We start from the raw sequence: 6,000 nt of genomic DNA on the forward strand, positions 1-6,000 counted from the left end.
AAGATGTGGACGAAGTGGAGGAAGTGGACGGAGTGGAGGAAGTGGAGGAAGTGGAGGAAGTGGACAAAGTGGACGAAGTTGACGAAGTTGAAGAAGTGGACTAAGTTGACGACGAAGTGGACAAAGTTGGGGAATTTGACGAAGTGGACGAAGTGCACAAAGTGGACGAAGTGCACAAAGTGGACGAAGTTGACGAAGTTGACGAAGTGGACAAAGTGGACGAAGTGGACGAAGAGGACGAAGTGGACGAAGTTGAAGAAGTGGAACAAATGGACGAAGTTGACGAAGTGGACGAAGTGCACGAATTGGACAAAGTTGAAGAAGTGGACTAAGTTGACGAAGTGGACAAAGTTGGGGAAGTTGACGAAGCGGACGAAGTGGAAAAAGTGGACGAAGTGGACGAAGTAGACGAAGTTGAAGAAGTGGACTAAGTTGACGAAGTGGACAAAGTTGGGGAAGTTGACGAAGTGGACGAAGTTGATGAAGTGGACGAAGTTGATGAAGTGGTAGAAGTTGACCAAGTGGACGAAGTTGACAAAGTGGACGAAGTGAAAGAAGTGGACGAAGAAGAAGAAGGAAAAGAAGTGGAGGAAGTGGACGACGTGCACGAAGTGGACGAAGTGGAGGAAGTGGATGATGTGGATGAAGTCGACGAAGTGGACGAAATGGACGAAGAAGAAGAAGGAGAAGAAGTGCACGAAGTTGACGAAGTGGATGAAGTGGACGAAGTTGATGAAGTTGTAGAAGTGGACCCAGTGGACGAAGTTGACAAAGTGGACGAAGTGAAAGAAGTTGACGAAGTGGAGCAAGTGGAGGAAGTGGAGGAAGTGGACGAAGTGGAGGAAGTGGACGAAGTTGACGAAGTGGACCACGTTGACGAACTGGACAAAGTTGACGAAGTGGAAGAAGTGGACGAAGTGGACCCAGTGCACGAATTTGACAAAGTGGACGAAGTGGAATAAGTGGACGAAGTGGAGGAAGTGGAGGAAGTGGACTAAGTGGACGAAGTGGACGAAATGGACGAAGCGGAAGAAGTGTACGAAGTGGAAGAAGTGGACGAAGTTGACGAAGTTGACGAAGTCGACGAAGTTGACGAATTTGACGAAGTGGAGGAAGTGGAGGATGTGGAGGAAGTGGACGAAGTTGACGAACTGGACGAAGAAGAAGATGGAGAAGAAGTGGTAGAAGTGGAAGAAGGGGAGGAAGTGGACGAAGCGGACTAAGTGGACGAAGTAGACGAAGTGGAAGAAGTGGACGAAGTGGAAGAAGTGGACGAAGTTGACTAAGTTGACGAAGTTGACGAAGTGAAAGAAGTGGACGAAGAAGAAGAAGGAGAAGAAGTGGAGGAAGTGGACGAAGTTGACGAAGTGGAAGAAGTGGACGAAGTGGACCCAGTGGACGAAGTTGACAAAGTGGACGAAGTGAAAGAAGTGGACGAAGTGGAGGAAGTGGAGGAAGTGGAGGAAGTGGAGGAAGTGGAGGAAGTGGAGGAAGTGGACGAAGTTGACGAAGTGGACCAAGTTGACGAACTGGACAAAGTTGACGAAGTGGAAGAAGTGGATGAAGTGGACCCAGTGGACGAAGATGACAAAGTGGACGAAGTGGAAGAAGTGGAGGAATTGGAGGAAGTGGAGGAAGTGGAGGAATTGGACGAACTGGAGGAAGTGGACGAAGTTGACGAACTGGACGGAGTAGATGAAGTGGACGGAGTAGATGAAGTGGACGAAGTGGAAGAAGTGGAAGTACTGGACGAAGTCAACGAACTTGACGAAGCGGATGAAGTTGACGAAAGTGGACGAAGTGGACGAAGTTGAAGAAGTGGAAGGAGTGGACGAAGTGGACCCAGTGGACGAAGTTGACAAAGTGGACGAAGTGGACCCAGTGGACGAAGTTGACAAAGTGGACGAAGTGGAGGAAGTCGAGGATGCGGAGGAAGTAGACCAAATGCAGGAAGTGGGCGAAGCTGACGAACTGGACGAAGTTGACGAACCGGATGAAGAAGAAGAAGGAGAAGAAGTGGTAAAAGTGGAAGAAGTGGACGACATGGACATAGTGGACGAAGTGGACGAAATGGACGAAGTGGAAGAAGTGGACGAAGTGGAAGAAGTGGACGAAGTGGACGAAGTGGACGAAGTGGACGAAGTGGACGAAGTGGACGAAGTGGACGAAGTGGACGAAGTTGACGAAGTTGACGAAGTAGACGAAGTGGACGAAGTGGACGAAGTGGACGAAGTTGACGAAGTTGAAGAAGTGGACTAAGTTGACCAAGTGGACAAAGTTGGGGAATTTGACGAAGTGGACGAAGTGGACGAAGTGGACGAAGTTGACGAAGTGGACGAAGTGGACGAAGTGGACGAAGTTGAAGAAGTGGAGTAAGTTGACGAAGTGGAACAAATGGACGAAGTTGACGAAGTGGACGAAGTGCACGAATTGGACAAAGTTGAAGAAGTGGACTAAGTTGACGAAGTGGAACAAATGGACGAAGTGGAAAAAGTGGACGAAGTGGAAAAAGTGGACGAAGCGGACGAAGTGGAAAAAGTGGACGAAGTGGAACAAATGGACGAAGTGCACAAAGTGGACGAAGTGGACGAAGTTGACGAAGTTGACGAAGTTGACGAAGTGGACGAAGTGGACGAAGTGGACGAAGTGGACGAAGTTGAAGAAGTGGACTAAGTTGACGAAGCGGACGAAGTTGACGAAGTTGATGAAGTGGACGAAGTTGATGAAGTGGTAGAAGTTGACCAAGTGGACGAAGTTGACAAAGTGGACGAAGTGAAAGAAGTGGACGAAGAAGAAGAAGGAGAAGAAGTGGACGAAGTGGACGACGTGGACGAAGTGGACGAAGTTGACGAAGAAGAAGAAGGAGAAGAGGTGCATGAAGTGGAAGAAGTGGAAGAAGTTGACGAAGTGGAAAAAGTGGACGAAGTGGACCCAGTGGACGAAGTTGACAAAGTGGACGAATTTAAAGAAGTGGACGAAGTGGAGCAAGTGGACGAAGTGGAGGAAGTGGACGAAGTGGACGAAGTGGACCAAGTTGACGAACTGGACAAAGTTGACGAAGTGGAAGAAGTGGACGAAGTGGACCCAGTGGACGAAGATGACAAGGTGGACGAAGTGGAAGAAGTGGAGGAAGTGGAGGAAGTGGAGGAAGTGGAGGAACTGGACGAACTGGAGGAAGTGGAGGAAGTGGACGAAGTGGGCGAACTGGACGAACTCGACGAACTGGAGGAAGTGGACGAAGTGGACGAAGTGGAAGAAGTGGAAGAAACTGGACGAAGTCAACGAACTTGACGAAGCAGATGAAGTTGACCAAGGTGGACGAAGTTGAAGAAGTGGACGAAGTTGACGAAGTGGACGAAGTTGACGAAGTGGAAGAAGTGGACGAAGTGGACCCAGTGGACGAAGTTGACAAAGTGGACGAAGTGGACCCAGTGGACGAAGTTGACAAAGTGGAGGAAGTGGAGGAAGTGGAGGATGCGGAGGAAGTAGACCAAATGCAGGTAGTGGACGAAGCTGACGAACTGGACGAAGTTGACGAACCGGACAAAGAAGAAGAAGGAGAAGAAGTGGTAAAAGTGGAAGAAGTGGACGACGTGGACATAGTGGACGAAGTGGACGAAGTGGAAGAAGTGGACGAAGTGGAAGAAGTGGAAGAAGTGGACGAAGTGGACGAAGTGGACGAAGTTGACGAAGTTGACGAAGTTGACGAAGTGGACGAAGTGGACGAAGTGGACCCAGTGGACGAAGTAGACGAAGTCGACGAAGTGGACCAAGTGGACGAAGTTGACAAAGTGGACGAAGAAGAAGAAGGAGAAGAAGTGGAGGAAGTGGACGAAGTTGACGAAGTGGAAGAAGTGGACGAAGTGGACCCAGTGGACGAAGTTGACAAAGTGGACGAAGTGAAAGAAGTGGACGAAGTGGAGGAAGTGGAGGAAGTGGAGGAAGTGGAGGAAGTGGAGGAAGTGGAGGAAGTGGACGAAGTTGACGAAGTGGACCAAGTTGACGAACTGGACAAAGTTGACGAAGTGGAAGAAGTGGATGAAGTGGACCCAGTGGACGAAGATGACAAAGTGGACGAAGTGGAAGAAGTGGAGGAATTGGAGGAAGTGGAGGAAGTGGAGGAATTGGACGAACTGGAGGAAGTGGACAAAGTTGACGAACTGGACGGAGTAGATGAAGTGGACGGAGTAGATGAAGTGGACGAAGTGGAAGAAGTGGAAGTACTGGACGAAGTCAACGAACTTGACGAAGCGGATGAAGTTGACGAAAGTGGACGAAGTGGACGAAGTTGAAGAAGTGGAAGGAGTGGACGAAGTGGACCCAGTGGACGAAGTTGACAAAGTGGACGAAGTGGACCCAGTGGACGAAGTTGACAAAGTGGACGAAGTGGAGGAAGTCGAGGATGCGGAGGAAGTAGACCAAATGCAGCAAGTGGGCGAAGCTGACGAACTGGACGAAGTTGACGAACCGGATGAAGAAGAAGAAGGAGAAGAAGTGGTAAAAGTGGAAGAAGTGGACGACATGGACATAGTGGACGAAGTGGACGAAATGGACGAAGTGGAAGAAGTGGACGAAGTGGAAGAAGTGGACGAAGTGGACGAAGTGGACGAAGTGGACGAAGTGGACGAAGTGGACGAAGTGGACGAAGTGGACGAAGTTGACGAAGTTGACGAAGTTGACGAAGTAGACGAAGTGGACGAAGTGGACGAAGTGGACGAAGTTGACGAAGTTGAAGAAGTGGACTAAGTTGACCAAGTGGACAAAGTTGGGGAATTTGACGAAGTGGACGAAGTGGACGAAGTGGACGAAGTGGACGAAGTGGACGAAGTGGACGAAGTGGACGAAGTGGACGAAGTTGAAGAAGTGGAGTAAGTTGACGAAGTGGAACAAATGGACGAAGTTGACGAAGTGGACGAAGTGCACGAATTGGACAAAGTTGAAGAAGTGGACTAAGTTGACGAAGTGGAACAAATGGACGAAGTGGAAAAAGTGGACGAAGTGGAAAAAGTGGACGAAGCGGACGAAGTGGAAAAAGTGGACGAAGTGGAACAAATGGACGAAGTGCACAAAGTGGACGAAGTGGACGAAGTTGACGAAGTTGACGAAGTTGACGAAGTGGACGAAGTGGACGAAGTGGACGAAGTTGAAGAAGTGGACTAAGTTGACGAAGCGGACGAAGTTGACGAAGTTGATGAAGTGGACGAAGTTGATGAAGTGGTAGAAGTTGACCAAGTGGACGAAGTTGACAAAGTGGACGAAGTGAAAGAAGTGGACGAAGAAGAAGAAGGAGAAGAAGTGGACGAAGTGGACGACGTGGACGAAGTGGACGAAGTTGACGAAGAAGAAGAAGGAGAAGAGGTGCATGAAGTGGAAGAAGTGGAAGAAGTTGACGAAGTGGAAAAAGTGGACGAAGTGGACCCAGTGGACGAAGTTGACAAAGTGGACGAATTTAAAGAAGTGGACGAAGTGGAGCAAGTGGACGAAGTGGAGGAAGTGGACGAAGGGAAGTGGACGAAGTGGACGAAGTGGACGAAGTGGACCAAGTTGACGAACTGGACAAAGTTGACGAAGTGGAAGAAGTGGACGAAGTGGACCCAGTGGACGAAGATGACAAGGTGGACGAAGTGGAAGAAGTGGAGGAAGTGGAGAAGTGGAGGAAGCGGAGGAACTGGACGAACTGGAGGAAGTGGAGGAAGTGGACGAGTGGGCGAACTGGACGAACTCGACGAACTGGAGGAGTGGAGGAAGTGACGAAGTGGAGAGAAGTGGAAGAAACTGGACGAAGTCAACGAACTTGACGAAGCAGATGAAGTTGACCAAGGTGGACGAAGTTGAAGAAGTGGCGAAGTTGACGAAGTGGACGAAGTTGACGAGTGGAAGAAGTGGACGAAGTGGACCCAGTGGACGAAGTTGACAAAGTGGCGAAGTGGACCCAGTGGACGAAGTTGACAAAGTGGAGGAAGTGGAGGAAGTGGAGGATGCGGATGAGTAGACCAAATG

The sequence above is a fragment of the Vigna umbellata genome, chromosome 6 (genome assembly GCF_029865625.1).
Source record: "Vigna umbellata cultivar VRB3 chromosome 6, Vumbellata_1.0, whole genome shotgun sequence".
Classification (NCBI taxonomy): Eukaryota; Viridiplantae; Streptophyta; class Magnoliopsida; order Fabales; family Fabaceae; genus Vigna; species Vigna umbellata.